The sequence below is a fragment of the Globicephala melas genome, chromosome 5, assembly GCF_963455315.2.
Source record: "Globicephala melas chromosome 5, mGloMel1.2, whole genome shotgun sequence".
NCBI lineage: Eukaryota > Metazoa > Chordata > Mammalia > Artiodactyla > Delphinidae > Globicephala > Globicephala melas.
In genome coordinates, this window is record NC_083318.1 from 75787791 (window position 1) to 75803344 (window position 15554).

At 46.2% G+C, this 15554-nt stretch overlaps 1 protein-coding gene across 10 annotated transcripts in view; it reads left to right on the plus strand.

Annotated features, from left to right (window-relative positions):
* The window catches only part of LOC115865665 (RE1-silencing transcription factor-like), a 284605-nt gene that overhangs the window by 87480 nt on the left and 181571 nt on the right, over nucleotides 1–15554 (plus strand). For all 10 annotated transcript variants that reach the window (XR_009564021.1, XR_009564022.1, XM_060299400.1 and 7 more), the window contains one exon: nucleotides 1210–1274. The gene's annotated coding sequence lies outside the window, so the exon portion shown is untranslated. The remainder of the gene's footprint in view (nucleotides 1–1209; nucleotides 1275–15554) is intronic.

A 15554-nucleotide genomic window follows, 5' to 3' on the forward strand; every position in this document is an offset into this window, starting at 1 on the left:
CGTTTTCATATCAAAGTGCCACCTTTGTGTCCTGCACCCATAAGTTCTAAGCATATGGATAGAAGCATTTAGGCCTGTTTTCATAATCAATACTAGGAAATTCATCCTATTTCTCATTTCACATTGGCTGCTGAGAGTCTCAGAGCCAAATTTAGTGCTCAGTTTCATTGTATATTCTTAGTTTAGGTTTTCAGGTATAAAATATTTACGATGTTTCTTATTTATCCAGTCTTAATGATTTTACTTTCAAAGAGTTTTTTACTACAAGGTATGTCAAATCTTTTTTTCTTAATAATTTAAGCATGGTATTCATAATAAATAAAATACATTTTAAAAAACAGTATACTATTCAACACTGAGAATGTCCTTAGAAAGTCATTATTTGTTTTGTGCACAGGTTGATTAGAGAACACTGGTAAGAGATAACCAGTTCTGACAGTTTGCTGGCAAACACCTATCCTGCCATACTGGAAAGTTAAGATGTTGACATCTCTCTATGAATTGTTTAAAGACACTGCCCTGAGCCTCCTTAGTACATGCCACAGCAATTTACCTCTGCCCCTTGCCTGGGACCACTCCCTCCTGCACCTTCCCCAGGATCCAGCTCTGACCTGTAGCCATTCTCTCAAGTTTGGTTGTCTAGCCATTCTGGTGATGTATTTTAATAACCCCCTTGCCTCCTTTTAGTGCAAGTATTTTAATAACCCCCTTGCCTCCTTTTAGTGCAAACAATAGCTCTGCTTATTAATATAAGGACAAGATAGTGATGGAGAATACAGACCCTCAAGCTGGACTGCTTGGGTTCAAACCCTGGTAAAGCCTCACGTTGTCCCTGTGACCTTAGTGAGTCCTGTATCTTCTCTGTGCCTCATTTCTTCCTCTCTGAGCTGGAGGTACTAGTGTTATCACCGTCACAGGACTGTTGTGAGGAATGAATGAGTGTAAGGCAGTTAGAGCAGTGCTTGTATAAGCTCCATGCGTTAGCCATTATTATTGAGCATCTACTCTGTGCCAGGCACAGTATTAACTGCTTTATGTTATCAAATCCCCCAAATCCCCCATCAAGTAGGTATTATCATCCCTAATTTAAAGAGAACTGAATCTCAGAGAAATTAAGAAATGTGCCTGAGGTTACTATGCTGGTGACAGAGAAGGAAGATTTAAATTCCTATCTTTGACCCTAACTCCATGCTTTGCCTTGTGCCCTAGATTCTTCTCTGGAGGAAGTGGTACTTTGCAGCAAAGAAGAAAAAGGAGACAACTGGCTGGTCCAGGTACCTTTGGGGAATGCTGAGTATGTGAAGATGGTCAGTGGATACAGAGACCTCAGAGGATGGGTGGAAAACAGGGTTCCCCTCTGACTAGGAGAGTCAGAGCTTCTGTTTATAACAGTACTCTCCCATCACTCCCGCTTAAAACCTGGCAGTCAGCCCCGACCCCTCCCTTTTCTTCCTCCCAAGCACCTCTGTTCTGCTCTAAAGTGACGCCTCTCACATCCCTTTCATTCCGTTCATGCCTCATGCTAACACTCCATTTCAAGTTCTCATTACCTCATGTCTAGATCATTTCAAGAGCCTCTTAGCTCTTCTCTCAGCCTCCATGTCTCTAAGACACCCTTCCCACAACCTCCGTTTTATCCCTAAAGAAACTGCTTCCATCATGTGATTTCACTGGTCAAACCTTGCCCCCTCATGACTACCCAGTGTCTCCTGAACACAGTTCAGCTTTCTGGAACAGCATTCAAGTTTCTTCTTAAGCTAATTCCAATCTGCATTTTCAGATTGCTCCCTCAGGACTCCTCTGTAAGAATCCTGTGATTTAGCCAGGACTGTTTCCTTGTTATTCCTTAACTACACCATTTTCTTCCCCACCTCCAAGACTCTACCCACTCCATTCCCCACGCCTGGCACACCTTCCTCTGTCCCATCCGTCACAGCTCAATTCAGCCCCTCCGCACTGTGACCCCTTCCCTGCTCACTCCAGGGCAAGGAGCCTCTCCCTCATCTGAATCATACCGCCCATTAGGCACTCAGCCCCTACTGCCTTATAGCATTAGGAATCAGCTTTTCATTAGCACATGCTCTGCTTTCCCGGTTACACTGTGACTGACTTCCAGCCAGAGGAGTGAAGGAGAGGGGTGGTGGGAGGGCTGTGACGCGGGGAGGTAAGTGGTGGGGCTGGTGGCTAGGCTCTTGGGCACAGAAATCAGACAAGCTGGGTCTGAACCACAGCTCTGCACCAACTAACTAAGGAGACAGTCTTATTAGGACACCTAATCTCTCAGTGTCCCCATCTGTAAAAAGAGGAGAATGACCATCCCTTCCTCATAGGGCTATTGTGAGGATTAAATGAGTTACTATGCAGAGAGCCCTTACCCAGGGCCTGACACACAGATAAAGCTCAATTAATATTAGTTATTATTACTTTCATTATCAAACAAGAGATGGTTTATGATCTACTAGACACTGTGTAAATGACCTTATTTAATTTGTATGACAACCATATGAGACAAGAAGTTCATGCCCTAGCTATGCCCAGCTGTGGAGCCCTCAGATCAGCCCTGAATGGCTAAATTGGGACTTTTACAACGAGAGGGAAATACATGCCAGTCATATTTAGTCCATGTTTAATGTCCCTGTTGCAGCTGAGCTTAATTCTAACAGGCACGATTCCTGTCTCTCTGGTGCTGGGTGTAGCAGAATTTCTCTCTGGTGGCCATTAGGAACTTCATTTCTCGTATTAAAAATTCTGGTAAAGGGGGTTCCCTGGTGGCCCAGAGGTTAAGAATCTGCCTGCCAATGCAGGGGATATGGGTTCAAGCCCTGGTCCGGGAAGGCCCCACATGCCGCGGAGCAACTAAGCCCCTGTGCCACAACTACTGAGCCCACGTGCCACAGCTACTGAAGCCTGCATGCCTAGAGCCTGTGCTCTGCAACAAGAGAAGCCAGCGCAATGAGAAGCCCGCGCACTGCAACTAAAGAAAGCCCACACGCAGCAACGAAGACCCAACGCAGCCAAAAATAAAAAATAAATAAAATTTAAAAAGAATTCTAGTAAGAGGAAATGACTCAATTTCAGTCTTTCCCACACTGTCCAGGTCTCTCTTTCGAGTGAGCTGAAAAATATGAGATTGAGGAATAAAAGAGAGTGAGAAACAGATATAGAGTCTTTCTAAATAGATGGGAGGAGGCAGGACAGCATTAAAATTGGGGACTCTAGGCTGCCACTGCCCATGACACCCTGGGGACACTGGGGCAGGTAGAGTTTCACTGTTGACACAGTCTCTTCAGAGACTCATGTAACAGCATCAGAAGTGGATGTTTCAGGCTGTGTAGATCTTAAGCCCAGCCTCAGATCAAAATGCGCCTGGAGCTGGCTATGGGTCATGGTTTAGCAATTTGCACTGTCATGACCTTGATTTGTCCTTTGTGCATCTACATCTTAGAGATAAAGAAAAGTAAAACAGGGACTTCCCTGGTGGCGCAGTGGTTAAGAATCCGCCTGCCTAATGCAGGGGACAGGGTTCAAGCCCTGGTCCGAGAAGATCCCACATTTCGCGGAGCAACTAAGCCCGTGCGCCACAACTACTGAGCCTGCGCTCTAGAGCCCGCGCGCCACAACTAGAGAAAGCCCACGTGCAGCAACGAAGACCCAATGCAGCCAAAAATAAATAAATAAAATAAATAAATTTTAAAAAGAAACATAAAACATAAAAACAATAAGTAGGTGGTCAAATCAGTGACACAACACCCCTCACCCCACCTCATTCTGACTTGCTAGAGGAGCTTGTCCTTCAGTAGAGCTGCGAATTGTAGCTGGGCACAGACATGAGACCCAGTTTAGTCCAACTGACTGGTGATATCTTCTGAGGGTCTTATGGGAAACTCCTTCTTCACTGGATATAATGTTGTTGACATGCGGTGCCTGGAACTGCTGCAGCCAACTGGTTAGTAGAAGGGAGACATGGTTGAGGTACCCAGGAAGGCAGAGCCAAGAGATGAAACATATCTGGATCCTGAAGACGTCATTGATCCAATCTTTTAAAGTTGGACTGAATCCAGACTTATTGCTATGTGAAAGAATAAATGTCCTTATTGTTTAATTAATTTTGGTTAGATGTTGTTATTTGTAGAGTAACTTACTGATGCAGTGGCCAAAAACATTTTAACATTCTAAGCTGTGATGCTACATCTTTTTTTTTTTTTTTTTTTTGCGGTACGCGGGCCTCTCACTGTTGTGGCCTCTCCTGTTGCAGAGCACAGGCTCCGGACGTGCAGGCTCAGCGGCTATGGCTCACGGGCCCAGCAGCTCCGCGGCATGTGGGATCTTCCCGGACTGGGGCATGAACCCGTGTCCCCTGCATCGTCAGGCGGACTCTCAACCACTGCGCCACCAGGGAAGCCCTGTGATGGTATGTCTTTATAGTCCACCCTAGGTCTTGCCTTTGCTGGCATGTTATTTCCCCATTTTCTGATGGGAGACAGGCTAGGGAAACACACTCTATCCACTTAATGGAAGATTCTGCAGCTAGGTGATCTGTGTTCAAAATCTGGCTTTACCTGTGTGACCTTCGGCAAATTAACTTTTCTGTGCCTCAGCTTCCTCATCCATCAAATGGCGACAAGAATTGTCCTGCCTGATAGGATTGTACTGAGGATCAAATGAGCTAATACAAACGCAACACTTGGAAGATTGCCTGGTCCATAGCAAGTCATCAATCAGTTTACATTAGCTTTGTTTTCATCCTCAGCAGCTGCACACCCTTCTGCATGTTTCCAAGGCGTTTTGCTGTCACACTTTCCACCCATATTTTCCTTTGCCAAGCACTTCTGGGAAGAGCTAAGATGTGGGACAGACATGGCCAGCTCAGTCCTCATCCTAGCATGCATACCACAAGATCATCAGAAAAGAAGCTTCATGAACAGAAAGTAACAAATATTTTGTTTGGAAACACCATATAGGAGCCAAAATTCCCTACGCTCCCCCGATCCCACGCTCTGGGATCCCACGTCCTTCACCCTTTGTGCTGAGACAGAGATAGCAGGGACTCCCAGGGCTGGTTTTCCCACAGACCCCTGGGCTGTGCCCTTGGCAATGACTGTGTTCCTCGTACGACTAAAGTCCTAGAAACTAGAAATGGGAAAACACCACAGATCCTCTTATATCACTAGCATTTTTTACTTTGCTACCTGCCATTTCTCTTTTTCGCTGGGCCAAGGATTCTTCTAGTCTTCTCCTGGGAGACTCCTTTTCCCATCCTTGTCCCCCTCGGGGACTGCAGAGGCCATTTCAGCTTCTTACATCTGTGTTATGCTTGCCAATCTAAGTCGGCTTGCAGCCAAGACTTGTGTATATCTCATCTGTAGAGCCCTTGGCAGCTTCCAAGATACTTTGGCCCAAATTGTCTAATCCTCACAAAAACCTTGTATGGTGCATGTTTTTATTCCAAACCAGACTCCTTGGGGCTTTTCTCCTTTCCTGTGGAGATCAAGGGCAGAGGGAGGTAGGACAAAAATATTCACTTTCTTTGCAATACAGACCTGAGGCGATTAGGACCTCGTCCAATTTTACCTCAGCAGTGAGCCTTTCAGGTGGAGAGAGAGCAAAGACCCTGCAGAAATCACTCAAAGTCCACCTGAAACTCGAGTACCTGGCTTTTAAAGGAAAAACAAACACCTGATACTTCTCTGGGTCAAAGGATCTGGTTCTGACTTCTCACTGGAGGTCCCGTGCAGATAGAGGGAGAGGGAGGAAGAAGGCTCTGGAATCTAAGCTGGTTTAACGAAGTGCTTCCTGGCATGAAATCTTTGGCCATTTGTTTGAGACTGAAGAAGCCCAGTACCTGGGACCTTCAGATTAAAGACGCTCTATTGCTTTGTTGACCGGAGAGGCCCTCAAATGTTTATACTGGCAGCGACTGGGCTAGAAACTGAGGAGTCCACCCTGTGCTCAAAGGACTGGAGGTTTCAATTCTCTGTGAAGAGCTGACGTGCAGGTGAGGTTTGCCCGAACAGGACTGCAGGTCTGTGGAGCTCCGCTTGCCGCATTCTGGAAGGTGGAAGGAAACGGAGGCCTCTGCGTGCGAGCTGGTACCTCACAGTTCTGCCGACTCAGCCTCTGTCTGAGCTGCCAGACTCATGGAAAAGCTCCTTTCACGTCTTCAGTTTCATTCAGTGCCAGGTTGGGAGGCCTGGAGAGGGATCAGGGTCCCAACCACTGCGTTAACCAGAGCAGTACAAGTGACAAACAAATACTGTGCTTTCTTTTTTTTCTTTTTCTTTTCTGCCTTCCAGGAAGAATTTTTAAAACCACAGAAGCAAAAGCCCAGGTCACTTTCTGCTTTCAAGCACACCCTGTTCCTTCACAAGGAAAAAAGAAGCCCACAGAGCAACATTTACTCATAAAGTCTCTATTCAGCTCTCCTTGCTTGTTTTTGACACAGGGTTCAGCTAACTGGTGCCCACACAGTGCAGACCAGCGGGGGAAGTGGGGTTTGCAGCAGAGAACAGTAAAAAGATCTGCTCTTCCAGAATGCAGGGAAAAAACGCATTATTTCTGGATGAGTGGCCCGGAACACAGTGGGGACTCTCTTCCCTATTTTCCCCTTTGGATTGGAGACTGCCCACCTGCCTATTCCTGCCTGGGACACTCTTCCTCGCAAGGGGCTTCCTCGGGGGGAAATGGGGCGTCTGCCTTCACGTCATTTGAATGGGCTCTTTTTGGGTGGCTTTCATGGTATAGCGATTCCTACCTTAGAAGGAGACAAGTGAGCCACTTTCTAGCTGCTCAGGGTGAAAATTTTGGAAACATCCTTAACTCCTTTCTTCCTCACGTCCCACTTCCAGCCCACCAGCATATCGTGTTGGCTCCCCATTCAAAAGTTAGTCCGTATTTATAACGATCTAAATCACAAGATGTACTCAGTATCTGTAACTATACATGGTTCCACAAGTGACAGAACCAGTAGGAGATTTATTGCCAGGAACCGGCTTTGACAGTTGCAGGGGCTGGTTAGGTGAGTCTGAAATCTGTAGGGTGGGCCATCAGGAAGGGCAGGAGGGAACTCTCAGGCATGAGCCGAAACTGCTGTCCACAGGTAAATCTTCTTCTTCATCAAGGAACCCTTAGCTCTGCCCACAAGGCTTTTCAGCTGATTGAATCTAGGATGAGCTCCCTGACTTAAAGTCAACTAATTAGGGCTTCCCTGGTGGCGCAGTGGTTAAGAATCCGCCTGCCAATGCTAGGGGACACGGGTTGGAGCCCTGGTCCGGGAAGATCCCACATGCTGCAGAGCATCTAAGCCCATGCGCCACAACTACTGAGCCTGCGCTCTAGAGCCTGCAAACCACAACTACTGAGCCCATGAGCCACAACTACTGAAGCCTGCGCACCGCAGCGAAGAATAGCCCCCGCCCACCACAACTAGAGAAAGCCCACGCACAGCAATGAAGACCCAGTGCAGCCAAAAAAAAAAGGGTCAACTAATTAGAGACTTTAACTATCTTCACAGCAACACCCAGGTCAGTGTTTGATTGAATAACTGGGGACTGTAGCCTAGTCAAGGTGACATATAAAACCTACTGTCACTTATCCAAATTCAACTCTCCCCTCCACAGCCCCCTCCCTTGAGCCGGGCCACCAGCATTTCTCCCCTGAATTATTGCTTTAGCCTCTTTACCAGTTTCCCTGTTTCTTTTCTTGGCCTCCCTGCCCCTCCCCACAACTGTTTTCAACAAAGCAGCTAGAGTGATCATTACTCCATTGCTCAAAGCCCTCATGGTGGGCAGAATCACGATCTCCCAAAGATGTCTGTGTCCTAATCCCTAGAACCATGACTCTGTTACCTGACATGGCAAAAGGGGCTTTTAAGGATGTGCTCAGGGTATGGACCTCGAAATAGGCAGATGATCCTGGATTACCAGGTGGGTGCAATCTAATCACATGTCATTAAAAATGGAAGAGAGAGGCCTCAGGGTGGTCAGAGACATCTGCTGTGAGAAGGGCTTGACCCTCCACCACTGGCTTTGAAAATGGAGGAAGGGGCCACGGCCAACAGCAAGGAAAGGGGGGCTTCGTTCCTACACCGGCATGGAACTGAATTCTGCTGACACACTGAACAAGCAAGAAAAAAGATTCTCGTCTAGAGCTTCCGGTAAAAAGTGCTGCCCTGCCAACCGCTTGATTTTAGCCTGGTGAGACCCGTGTTGGACTTCTGATCGATAGAACTGCAAGGTACAAATATATGTTGTTTAAGCCACTCGGTTTGAGGTAATTTGTCATGGCAGCAATAGAAAATGAATTCAGCCCTCTAGTGACTTCATGCTACGCAGGGTAAAAGCCACGCCCCTCTGATTCCCTGCGCCCTTTGCTGTGACATCATTTCCTCACACTCCCTTCTTTCTCCCCTCACCCCTCCAACAACTCCAGGGTCTGAACTAGAGTGTAGTTTGCGAGGCACAGGCCTCGACGTGCCAAAAAACTCAGTAATCAAGATAAATATTTTAGTTTAATATCAGAATTAATGCAAAAAAATCCACGAAGCACAAAATGTTAAAAGTTAGAAGAGGGACTTCCCTGGTGGCGCAGTGGCTGGGGGTCCACCTGCCGATGCGGGGGGCGCGAGTTCGTGCCCCGGTCCGGGAGGATCCCACGTGCCGCGGAGCGGCTGGGCCCGTGAGCCGTGGCCGCTGAGCCTGCGCGTCCGGAGCCTGTGCTCCGCAACGGGAGAGGCCGCAACAGTGAGAGGCCCGCGTGCTGCAAAAAAAAAAAAGTTAGAAGAAAGACAGGACCCGACCCTGCATTTGCACAGTTTGCCTCCCCCTAATCCCAGCCCTGAACCTTATTGCTCTCAAGCTTCTGGGCATACTCCATCAGCAGCACTTTTCCATTTGCTTTTGCCCCAAATATCTGCAAAGTGTCCTCCCTTACCTGCTTTGGCCTTTGCTCAAATATCACCCTCATAAGGAGCCTTCCCTGACCCTTTAAAATTGTAGTGCCCCTCACCAACTCTCCCTGACCCCTCCTTTGCTTCATACTTCCCCAAAGCACATTACACATCTAACATTCTATTTTATTTATTTTCTACCATAAGGGAGGTAAAATTTCTCCTTTACCCTCTTAGGGTTTCCACCTGGGACTGTCTTAACAAATTAACGGGAAGAAAGCATAAAAATTTCATTATCATAAAATTTTACATGTACATGGGAGTCCTCACAGGAAAATGAAGACCCAAAGAAATGTATAGGCCTAAGTGTTTATATGCTAGGTTGAACAAAGAGGGACGATTGTGGAAAAGTAAGTAAAATACATGAAGGGGCTAAAGGAAGATAAGAGTTATTTTAACAATGTCGGTTTCTATTGATTTCTCTCAGCCTCGACTCCTTGTCTCTAGTGATACGAATGTTCTTTTCTTCCTGGTATTGGGAGGGCATCTTTCACATGAGAGTTTCATCTCCTGCTCTCAGGAAGAAAATGGGAGGTCAGAGTGCCCTTCTTGCACCTGTTTTTCAAGTGCCTTTAGCTCGAAATAATCGTTATGCCAAAGTGGCATATTTTGGGATGTTGTATTCTAAACCCCTTCCCTACTTATTGTTCACTGCTGTTTCACCAAGGACTAACTGTATGTGGCACGTGATAGGTGTTCAATAAGTATTTGTAGTAGGAATGAAGGAAGGGAAGGCGGGGGGAAGGAGAGGAAGAGAGGAAGGGTAGGAAGTGCTATTTGGGTAACAAGGTGTGTATGTGTATTCAAGGATAGACTTTCCCATTGGTTTATTGAAGCCTAAAATCCCTGAAGAACTGCAGTAAATTTTAATCTGTCTGTTTAAGGAACCATCAGTTTTTAAGCAGAGTTATTTTTTTCCTTTCCCAAAGGAGAAAGCCAAAAAAAGCCAATGTGTTCTATTAGATTAATTAGCAGATTTAGGTTTGCTGTGGACTTTCTTTTCTAGGATTTTAGCTGAGATTCTGGGAAATGTTTGAAGCCCATACAGTTTGTCCAAATTCCTTTGAGATAGAATCTCTGCAGCCCTGTATTTAATAATGCTTAGAGATTTTATTCTCTTCTAGTTCCCCCTCAAATAAAAATTCGATTTTGGGGCTTCCCTGGTGGCGCAGTGGTTGGGAGTCCGCCTGCCAATGCAGGGGACACGGGTTCGTGCCCCGGTCTGGGAGGATCCCACATGCTGCAGAGCGGCTGGGCCCATGAGCTATGGTCACTGGACCTGCGTGTCCGGAGCCTGTGCTCCGCAACGGGAGAGTCCACAGCAGAGAGAGGCCCGCGTACCGCAAAAAAAAAAAAAAAAAAAAATTCGATTTTGATGATCTCCTTCCTCCAATTTTTTACGAGTGCATTCTAATAATGCTATTGTCAAATATCAGTGATAACTTGCATCATAGATAAATTGATTTTTCTGACACAATAACAAAAAATTGTATATATTTAATACAATTGTACATATGTAAATATATAAGATATATTTCAAGGTTGATTAGGATGAAAAATAGACCCAAGTTTTACCACCATCTGTTGTCTAACACCCGTAAGACTTGGGGGTTGGCTGGAATATACGAGCTGGGATTTCAGCAGAGTGAAGTTGCATTTGGTGGCACATGCTAAACTATGTGGATTGTGGGCCAGAGTGGCCAGCGTGGGCATGTGTAGGACAGGTAAGCAGGGGAACTAGGTCAGGAGAGGGAAAGGAGAGGTGCAGAGGTGAGAAAGGAGAGGTGCAGAGGTAAGCAAAGGAGAGAGAAACTGTGAGACAAACTTGAGAGAATAGCATCTGTTCCTGACAGCTGTTCCAGTTCCTGTCCTTGATTCTTTGCTTCCTGTCCATGAATACCCATGGACTTGCTCCTTGGCCTTATTTAAGCTAGTTTGAGGTATTCTCTGTTCCTTGTAGTCAAAACTGAGTAGACTGTATATTCCTGAAGATGGTTATTGAAAAAACAAAAAGTTATTTGAGCAGACTTGGAAAACCACAGCCAGAATTATGCAGTGTTTCCACTGGAATTAAAGAGTGGGTTTTGATGTTTTTAGTGTATGAAAGAAAAATGGGTTTCAACTAAATGTAGTATCTCAGATTGGATCCTAGTACAGAAAAAGGATATTGGTGAAATCTGAATAAAGTCTGGAATTTGGTTAATAATACTAATACCAATTTCTCAACTTTGACAAAGTTAAGTTTGAAAGATGTTAACGTTGGGGCAAACTGGTGAAGACCATACACAACTCTGTACTATCTTTGCAACTCTTCGTAGGTCTAAACTTATTCCAAAATACGAAGTGTATTCTAAAAATAGGCTTCAACTGACTCACTTTGCTATACATCTGAAATGAACACAACATTGTAAATCAACTATACTCCAAAAAATTTTTTTGTAAAAAATAACCTTCAATTCCTAGATAGAGAAGGAAGTAGAATGATGGACTGGAAATAGCAACTATAACAGAAGTCAGAAAAAACAGGGTCAAATCTAGAAAACCCTTGGTTCAAGTCTATGCTTGGCTTCTTCCCAGCTGTGATCCCCAGTTCTCTTGTGAATTCATAGTGTTTTTTGGGGACACAAACAATGACACCAACAATGATAGCCTGGCACAATAAGCCAGGGTGGTGGAATAGGAAGGAGAGGAAGCTGATCCAGCCCAGATACCTGAACTACATATGAATGAGTTCAACCCTAGGCTGCTGGTTGATACTTACTTTTTTGCACTTTGACAAATAAAAAAATCACCATCATGCATACCACTATTACAGCCTCTTCAGAGATGCATGTTAATGTACGTAGAAAATCACAAATCACCATGCACACACATTTCGTGGGGACCACCTTTTAGGTAACGTTATCTCATTGGCATTTTAAATGTTTGTAATTGTCCTTATAAATATTTTAACAGAAAATATAAATGTATGTATACCCGTATATATACAACATACTGGTCAAGACCATGGCTACAGAGTCAGGCTCTGCGTTTGAATCCTAATTCCACCGCTATGTGATGCCCATCCTCTCCTGTGCCTCACTTTCCTCAGGCAGAGAAAATGATAGAACTTGCTTAAAAGACAACTGAGATAGATGAATGAGGTAATGGATACAAATAACAGAGTATAGTGTCTCCCCCTCCCCATTTGGGGTCTTTGCATTTTTCTTGTCCATGTGTATGGATTCTTTATTTATTTTTTATTTATTTTTTTTTGCGGTACACGGCCCTCTCACTGTTGTGGCCTCTCCTGTTGCGGAGCACAGGCTCCGGACGCGCAGGTTCAGCGGCCATGGCTCACGGGCCTAGCCACTCCGCGGCATGTGGGATCTTCCAGGACCGGGGCACGAACCCGTGTACCCTGTATCGGCAGGCAGACTCTCAACCACTGCGCCACCAGGGAAGCCCCGTGTATGGATTCTTTATATTAAAAATAGTAGTCCTGGGGCCTCCCTGGTGGCGCAGTGGTTAAGAATCCGCCTGCCAATGCGGGAGACACGGGTTCGAGCCCTGGTCCAGGAAGATCCCACGTGCCGCGGAGCAACTAAGCCCGTGCGCCACAACTACTGAGCCTGTGCTCTAGGGCCCGTGAGCCACGACTACTGAAGCCCGCGCGCCTAGAGCCCGTGCTCTGCAACAAGAGAAGCCACCACAATGAGAAGCCCACGCACCGCAACAAAGAGTAGCCCCCGCTCGCCGCAGCTGGAGAAAGCCCGCGCGCAGCAACAAAGACCCAACGCAGCCAAAAAAAAAAAAAAAAGTCATGGGGACTTCCCTGGTGGTTCACTGGTCTTCCACTGCTAGAGGACAAGGATTTGATCCCTGATCAGGGAACTAAGATCCCACATGCCACACGGCACAGCCAAAACATAAAAATAATAAATAAATAATAACGAAATTTATTTTAAAAATAAAAATAGTAGTCCTTTGTCTTCCTGTTTGCTAAGTATTTCCCCCAATCTACTGTTTATTTTTTGTTTTGATTATTGGCTTGGAGGTCACATGGAGGTTTGGTAAACATGATTTCATAGCCTATGTAAACTAGATTTCTGCCCATTCCCAGGCTGATTTCCTTTTCTTGAGGAAGTTCAGGGGGATGTGGATAGTATCAAGACGTTGAGGAGAGGGGCTGGAATTTTGTGCTCTCAGTATCACAGTCCATGATGGTGGTGCCTTCTGAGGTGCCCTCATTACCATCTGGTCATCAGTTGTGGGTCCATGCAGGTCCCAGCCCTGAGACCTCTTCAAGTCCATTGTCTGCCAGTGCCACATCTGGGACCCTCCTGACCAGATCAGTGATCCTGTACTGTTCTGGAAGAAGCTCGGGCCTGTGGGAAATACTGAGACTCACTTGGGCCTTCTCAGCTGACACAAGCTGCATGTCACTTTTCCTCTACTCTCCTGCACTAGGCTAAGCTTCAGGGATTCTGGGGACCTCTCCAGGTGCCTTCCATTCCTCAGTTTTCAGGTGTCTTCCCAGGAGGTGCCAGGAACCTTTAGGTAGATGAACATTTGAGTGCAAGAAGCTACTAAGGAGAGGGAATGGGGAGACTTTTGGGAACAGCAGCTACGTTTGGGCCAAGGGAGAGATTGAACTGGGGTGCAGTTGCCGCAGAGGCCCCTACCAATGCCTCAGGAAGCTCTGACACTGGATGGCCTCTCAGAGTTATCCTAAGTTGAAGCAAGGGGGCTGGACCTTTGTTCTTCCACATAGAAGAATCTTTATTACTGGTTGTCCCTAGGGAGGGAACATAATCTTGGGCAAGGCAGCCTTCTGTAATACCTGGGCAGGGACTCAGGTGTGAGCCAACAGCAGTCAGCACTCCCAGAAGTTGGGGGAGGGGTGAGTGTTCAGTCCTAAAGGGGGGATTTGGGCAGCGTCCACAGCAACCCTCACCATGGCCAACCGGCCTTTGAGCTCATTTGGTGCCCCTGGCTGCTCTCTCTTTTCACTCATTATTATCTAGTCTGCAGAAGTAGCCTGGCTTTTTTATATTTTTCCTGATTCATTGTGTTTGCTTTGAGGCCTGGGATTTTGAAAGTGCAAAGCCCCAAATTAGCCTCTTTTGTAATCCACATTCTGCTGTGTCACCCCATCCCTGAGACAACAAAACAAATTGCCTAGCTTCCTAAATGTGGGTCAGGGAAAGGGTAAACAGGAAATACCAGGACAAAGCGTTCAGAAAACAACACACAACGTGTACCTAATGTTTCTTTTCTTTTTTAAAATTTATTTATTTATTTTTGGCTGCGTTGGGTCTTCGTTGCTGTGCTCGGGCTTTCTCTAGTAGCGGCAAGCGGGGGCTACTCTTCGTTGCGGTGCACGGACTTCTCATTGCGGTGGCTTCTCTTGCTGGGGAGGACGGGCTCTAGGCGCGCGGGCTTCAGTAGTTGTGGCTCGCAGGCTCTAGAGCGCAGGCTCAGTAGTTGTGGTGCACGGGCTTAGTTGCTCCGCGGCACGTGGGATCTTCCTGGACCAGGGCTTGAAACTGTGTCCCCTGCATTGGCAAGTGGATACTACCAGGGAAGTCCCCCTAATGTTTCCATGAGGCAAATGACCGAAGGTGATGCTCTAGACTCTTCTTACCCAATGAAGACACAGAGACGATGGAGGGATTCTCAAAGGGGACCAGAGCACACCTTGCTAGGGAAAAGCTTTCAGAATCTCCAGGGCATGGGGTGAAAAGGGATTGGTGAGATCTTTCTATTTAGCCAAAGGGAGTGTGGATTTATTTATAAATATGAGAACATTGCAAAAGGGTAAGATCTTTTCAGAGGCTGACAAGAGATGGGATCCAGAGACCAGAATGATTCTTGGCAGGAGGAGGGAAAGTTCTTCTCTTTTAACTGGAAGGGAAGAGGAAAAGTGGGATGTGTGTAGGAGGAATGGCTGGATACTCTGGAGTTGCCTTCAAGTGGTGTCTTTTTCACTGACAAGTTAGAAGCAGGGTCATTTGATGAGAGTGAAGGAGGAAATACTCCTGTGGAAAGAATTTTGAGAAAAGAGAAAGCCCTTCCCAGGGACATATGGAGGGATCGGTGGGCAGCACAAGAGCCCCACAGAGATTAGGCACCACTCACAGAGGTTGGGAGATTTTCTCCAGCAGTGCTGAACGGCACAGGTGTGGGCTCAGATAAGGAAGAGCGATGCTTTTTTTCTTTTTACTTTTTTACTTTTAATTGAAGTATACTATATACATAGCAGTGTGCAAACATCACATATAACATGATGAATTCACACAGAGAAGACACTTGTATATCCAGCAGCCTAGAAGCCCCTATCATAGTTTCCTAGGGCTGCTGTAACAAATTACAACCAATATGGCTTAAAACAACAGAAACCCATTCTCTCACAGTTTGGAGGCTAGAATGTGAAATCAAAGTGTCAGCTCTAGGGAAGGACCTTTCCTTGCCTCTTCCTGGCTTCCAGTGTTCCCCAGCAATCCGTGGGCCTCCTCAACTTGTAGATGCACCACTCCAATTTCTGCCTCCATTTCACACGGTCTTCTTCCCTTGGTGTATGTCTGCGTCTGTGTCTCTCTGTCTTCTTATAGCCTTATAGCCTTCTTAT